This window comes from Sesamum indicum, linkage group LG2, assembly GCF_026168435.1.
Source record: "Sesamum indicum cultivar Baizhima isolate 11 linkage group LG2, ASM2616843v1, whole genome shotgun sequence".
NCBI lineage: Eukaryota > Viridiplantae > Streptophyta > Magnoliopsida > Lamiales > Pedaliaceae > Sesamum > Sesamum indicum.
In genome coordinates this window covers 13880119-13887102 of record NC_142658.1, presented here as the reverse complement: position 1 = coordinate 13887102, position 6984 = coordinate 13880119, and the positions used below count along the sequence as shown (strand labels likewise).

General features: G+C 31.1%; 1 pseudogene; it reads left to right on the top strand.

Moving 5' to 3' along the window:
• The first annotated feature begins 743 nt into the window (after positions 1-743).
• Positions 744-1998, top strand: LOC148789202 (zinc finger BED domain-containing protein RICESLEEPER 2-like; annotated as a pseudogene).
• Positions 1999-6984: the final 4986 nt, after the last annotated feature.

Genomic DNA, 6984 nt, shown 5'->3' with positions numbered 1-6984 from the left:
TTCTTCTCATTCGAAATTTGATCAAGAAGCTATTAGGCAAGCCTTAGGTCGCATGGTCATCATCAATGAATTGCCATTTAAGTTTGTGAAAAATGAGGAATTTAGGCAATTTATATCTTTTGCACTTCCAAAGTTCATTGTCCTGTCTAGAACTACTATAACCAGGGTTTGTTATAAGTTATTCTTCGATGCAAAAAGAAACTTGATGAATTATTTCAAGTCTTCTGGATAAAGAATTTCATTGACAATGACACATGGACTTCTAATTAGAGGCCCACCTATACGTGTTTGACTGTGCAGTACATTGATTTTGACTGGATAATGCATAAGGTTTTTCTTAATTTTATTCCATGTCCTACTCATAGAGATGATGATGTGTTTTTGTTGTAAAAATGTCTGTTGGATTGGAGCATGAATAAAGTTTTTGTTATAACTGTGGACATTGCTTCTTTTAACGATACAACTGTTGCTTATTTGAGAAAAGGTTTGTTAATTGAGGTGTTGCGATACTTGATGAAAAATATTTAAAATGAGATGTGTGACTCATATTATTAATCTTATTGTCAAGGATGATTTGAATGAATTCAATGACTCCATTGAGCATGTAAGAACAGTTGTCAGGTATGTTCATCAATCACCACCTAGGACAAAAAAATCTAAAGATTATACTATCGAGGAGAAGGTTTAATGCAAAAAAAAAATTGTGCTTAGATGTACCTGCAAGATGGAATTCAGTTTATACGATGCTAGATACTGCTTTAATTTTTCAAGGTGTGTTTGATAGATATGAAACATATGATGCTAATTTTCATAATGATTTCATGCATGACGGGCCTTATAGTAAGATTAGGTTACATTTGAAAGATGATTAGGTTATGATCGCAAAATTTCTGAAGGTGTTGCGATACTTTTATGACCTAACCAATCGAGTTTTTGGGACTTTATATGTGACATCAAGTACTTTTTTGGATGAAATAAGTTGATGTTGATGACTTGTTGAATAAGTGACTTATGAGGGATGATCGTTTTTTGGTAGGCATGGCACGAAAAATGAAGTACAAATTTGATAAGTATTGGGAAAATGTTGAAAAGATGAACATGATGTTATATGTTGATGTTGTGTTTGATCCTCGTCATAAATTCTTCTATCTTCAATATGGTTTTAAGAATATATGGGCCAGAAGTAGGAGAGAAAATGAAAAATTTGGCCAAATATGCTCTATATGATGTATTTGAAGAATACAAGAAAACATATTCTTCTACAACGTCACGCCATTCTTCTATCACTTCATTCGGTGAATCAGGTCAGACTCAAGATCAAGATGGTGATAGTGAACGAATGGTTGTTATAGACAAGAGAAAGAAATGAAAACAAATGGTGTCTGAGATTGGAGGTAGGCATAGGTCAGAATTGGATAGTTATCTGAATAAGAAAATTGAGACAAATGAATCTCCGAGCTTTGACAACACTGAATGGTGCAAATTGCATACGAAGATTTTTCATCTTAGTAAGATTGGCACTAGATGTGTTAGCTACGCCTATATCTATCGTTGTATCGGAGTTCGCTTTCAGTACGGGAGGTCGCATAATTAATGATTTTAGAGCTTCATTGACTCCGAAGATGGTACAAGCTCTAATTTATTATCAAGATTGGCTACGTCGAACTTCATCCAAACCAATTGAAGAAGACTATGACACCATTGACAAAATTGTAAAGGTATATTTAATTTAATATTTATTGTAAATATTAGTTTATTGACATATATTTTCAGTTATTATTTTATTTTTTATGAGTAATCTTATTCCTGTAGATGTTGTATCAAATATGGGCGCAGAGTCAACCATCATCTGATTATGATGTTGTGTATCATGTAAGCCGTAAGTAGTGATTTTTTCATACACTTTTATAGTTTTGTTTGTCATTTGTTTTATAATTTTTTTTATTTTGTTTCTTAGGTGCAACTTCATTAGTTGATGGTCGATACGATGCTCGATGACAGAACTTCAATTCAATTTGCTATATGTATTATTTGGATATTGAATATTGTAGTTGTACACTTTTGACTTGTACAATTCGTTTTAAGGTTTTCAATTTCTAAAATCGGGGAACCGAATTTTCGATCGGTTCAGTTCGGTTCGCCAAAATGCATACCCTTATTTCGGTGGCACCTATTCGTACTCCACGTCAACGCGACACAGCATTTTGCCCACAACCTCCTTCGGCACCAAAATGACAGATGTTTCAGCAATTTGGATGAGATATCCAACATGACACACACATTAGCGAAATCTAATCTCGTGCATGTCTTCGTGATGCATCCCCATACGATGGTCTGACAATCCTACTAGCCACCATACTAAGGCTCATCAGTCTAAAATTTTACCTGTAGGTGGCACAATTTAATCCAAATAGGGATTTATGTGTGTTTATGCTTTCGTAATCCCATACCCAGTTTCCATCATTGAAGAACAATCAACTGACCCTCAAAAAGGCAAGGCCACCCTAGATCACCTCTTCCATTGTCGCCTCCGCCTTGAATTTGAAGAAATAAAATTCATTGGTTGTTCGCAATAACCTCTTTAGTCACTGGCCATACCGAATGAACATATGCATTCAATTTAGGGAAGTATGATTTTCGACCAAGAAAATATCGCACCGCCGTGGTGGACCATCATCGTAACCCCTCCAGAACTATCTCCAAAGTAGGACGAACAATAATTTCACTGTTTTTGCTTTGAGGGAGCAATGTATGTCAACGTTTTTTCATTGAAATTATCGAAACCTACTGCAAATTTATCCTCCGATGAACTATGTGAAACATGAGCATGTAGGGGAATATTACCAATAAATAAAAACGTCGTTAGCAGAGGACTAGGAACCGATGACTCCTTTAGTGGTCAAGATGCCGTGCGCGCCAACGCATCATTAATGAACGTGGAAGAAGAAACCCTAGAAGGATTTTCCATGGAAGGCAGCGAAACCCTAGGCGGCGACAACGACACTGGAGTATGAAAAATCTCAACTGCCTGTTCAAGCGAGGAATCCGTCGTACCAGACGTGGTCCCGATGGTGGGGGACAATAGGGATTCAATTAATGTGAAGAGACCAGTTTCAACCCATCCATTTTGATCGAGGCGGATGGTTAACATTATCATCGTGAAATTAGGCTGCCCATCGATGTGGACAATTAGCGTTCAAATAGGTTCTTGGGGGATGACGTAAAATGATCCGTTTGTGCACTTTACTCCTACCTAATGTTGACTATTGGATTGCGATGGCGATTCATTCTTCTTATGGCAATTGCTTGGTCCACTTATACACCGACTCCCAAGAGGCCCACAGCTTACAGATACATTTTTAGATGACAAGCTCAACGCAGTGCTTGTGGGAGGGGAATGGAACTAGGCACTTTTCACCGACTTGGAGTGCTTGGAGATCTTACACACTCAGCCCACTCCAGTAGAAAATATTAATAGAGAAAATCACGTGCAAATCATGTGACGATTTTCCTTAATTATGAAAAATAACGATCACATGACTTGTACATCGTTTTTGTTCCAACAATTTCCTAACGAAAATTAATAGAACAATTGAAAAATGAGATTTTTTATACATTGTGGAACTATTTTTAAGAATTTTATAAATAACGATACTGAAAATATACTGAAACTAAACTATCAAAAGAAAGATGCAATTTTCCCTAAAGTTGATGCTAATGTGTACTAAAATGATACCTTTCAAAAAGCATAATGTTGCAAAAGAAAGAAACACTAATAAAATGTGAAAAAACACTATTTGCTTTTAAACTCTCACTTCAATCTCATATCAATTCACACGTAAATTTTGAACAATCAATACAAGACGAACATGTAAATTAACAATCAAACATAGTGTTGAACATATTGCATAGGGATATATTAGGTTAAAATATATCGTATCAAACGATCGTCTAAACGACACCGTGATAATTTTAATTTTTTATCTATGCTTCTTAGAAATTTATTATTTAAACTTCATAATTTATGTTTTTTTATAAATTTATAATGTAGAAATGCGTAGAAGATCCATACAATTCCAAATTCTTTTTCTTTTTTTTACCATTTAAAATGAATTATTTCAATCAAGTCTTGAAAGAATTACAAGAACAAACGACTAAACTAGGTTCCAAAATATATCCTCTGTCCGTAACTCAAGATATTCATTTCAACTGAAAACTCCGAAAAGTTAAGTTAATCCCACATATGTTGATTTTTCTTTTTCTTTTTTTTTTTTTGAAGAAATCACTTTCCAAAACTTGTTATGTCCCGTTAATATATGAATATTGATGCTATTATAATAAAATAGTTATTATTTAATTATATATATTTGATATTAATAATTGACATATATTGTTTATTGATGGTTGAAATTCATATACAATCATAATTTATTCACTTAAAGAAAAGGGTATAATATTACAAAACGAGCTTCTCTGAGGTCTCGTATAATTATGAATACCTCTCATGTTTGGAAAATTACCAATATCCCGCTCATATTTGATAAAATTATGTAATTTTTAGAAGGAGCCCTGAAATTGTCAATTTTGCCCTTATTTTCTCTTTTTTTTAAAAAAAAAGGCGGACAAAGTGGTTGGAAATTTTTGAATTTTTTTTTAAAAAATGTCCACTAAACCACAAAAGTTTTTAGAAATTTCACAAAAAAAAAAAAAGAAAATTATAAAAATAGTTGGAAACTTAATCGAGACTAACAAATTAGACTAGTAGTTGGACAATTATAAAAATCGAGAGCCATTGATAATTTTTTATTAACAAAAAAATATGTATAATTATGCAAAACTTCCTAGAATCTCCTTGTAATTCACCCTAAAAAAGTTCATTTCTCATGAAACATGTTGGTATTACGTAAGGTTCATCTGTGTTTTGTTTAGTAATTGTTTCGTCCACTAGAAGAATTATAACATTTGAGGTGAAAGTGATGAATTATTATTATTTAAAATATATCGATTACAATCATTCATGACGAATATTTATATATAACAATGACAACTGCAACGATCGTACATTGATCAACAATATCGGATAAATTATATCTAAAAAACCTTTTTTATTGCAGTTGAAAGAAAACACCTACAATGCAATAGAACAATATCTCATGTATTACTGGATTCGGATCTATAACCTCTAAATTCGTGGAGCTTTAACTTCGCCAATCGTCAAATGAAATAGACTTCCTTGGCTAAAATCAAAAGATTGTCAAGAATAAATGGATATGCTTAGAAAAGAAGAGTTCGTATTTGACAAAGTTGTTCCCAAACATGCACAGACAATCAAACTTAAATTCAAATGGAAGAAAACTCTGCATTGATAAGCACAATTATGAATGCATTTTTCTTAGTTAAGCAATGATTAAATAAGAAGCATTCAGTTATAAATCAAGATTAAAAAATCTAATCATGACTTGGGAAGTCATATTCCTCTATTCATATTTATCCAACACTCTTAGATTTAATTTCTTACATTCTTGTAATTTTTGGACAAATTACATTTACACCCCTTAAACTTAGGTTTAATTACATTGATATTCCCTACTCTTTGTAAAATTATAAATACACCCCTTGAAAGGGTGTCAATGTAATTTTTCTCATGAGATGTTTGTGTAATTTTTTTTTTCTGGGGAGGTATAGATGTAAATTACAATTACAAATAATTATATTTACACCCATGATCTATGATATATTTATAGAAACTATCTCTATTTTTTGGATAATTACATATTGACCCACTAGAAAAATAAAAATTATTTATATAAACCGCCTACATTTTAAAAAAGTTACACATACACCTCCCCAAAATATTAACATAATTGCACATAGTACCCCTATTCTTTTACTGTTAGGAAAAATTTCTATATTATACAAAAACATTGGTGAATTGTGTAAAACAACCTATAAATCAAAGATGTAAATGTAATTATTCATTTCAATTATAATATGAAGGACTATACTCGTGTGATTTAATGTTGTAAAGTACAATCTTAAATTCAGTTTTCCAAATCATGATTTACATATATAATTTTAACATTTTCTTTTTGATAAATCGAATAAGTTTTTATTACGGAGGAAGTGTCGACATTACAATTACAACCTAATTAATGTACTTATGATTTTATAGGAGACATAAATTTTTTGTGTAATTAAACCAAATATTTGGATTGTTAATGTAATTTACCCAAAATTTTATGGTCAGTACTCCTAAATCCTCCAAATAACACAACCATTTAATTTTTTTATTTAATTTACATAATATTTTTCAAATAAAATTCTTATATAAATAATGTATATATCTATACTATTACAAAAATAACTTTTTTATTATATCAAATTTTTAATACTCCAATTTACCCTTTAATTCATTTTTTTTATTAAAAAAAATTGATCAAAATAGTAAGTTTAATATTTTTTACATAATTATATTTATTTTTCTTTCAAACCACTACTCCATTTTTTTCTCTCACATTCTCCGTGTTTTTTACCTCATAAATCTTTGCATTTTTAAGAAATTTATAATTATAATTTATTTTTTCTTTCTCACCTTCTCCATATCTTTTTTATTAAATCCCCATACTTTTTAAATTTCACATAGTTTTGATAATTTCTTTTTATCTCGCACGATCACAAAAACTACGTGCAACAACAATTAATATTAAATATAATAAAAAATATATATATAAGAAAATTGAATATGACGCTTGGTTGGTCAATTAGTGAACTACCTTATATGGAAAGGCAAAGTAAAACATCAATTACATTATTTTTTCTTGATTTGGACAGCTCTAACTCTGACTTCCAATTCGTCTATGTTAATTTTCGGCTTTTCTTCAAAGAATCTATCCACTAAAAGATCACCATAAATACCAATAATCAAAAAAAATTTAATTTTGGTCCTAAAGTATAGGACAGTTTGCAATATTAGTCTTATATTTT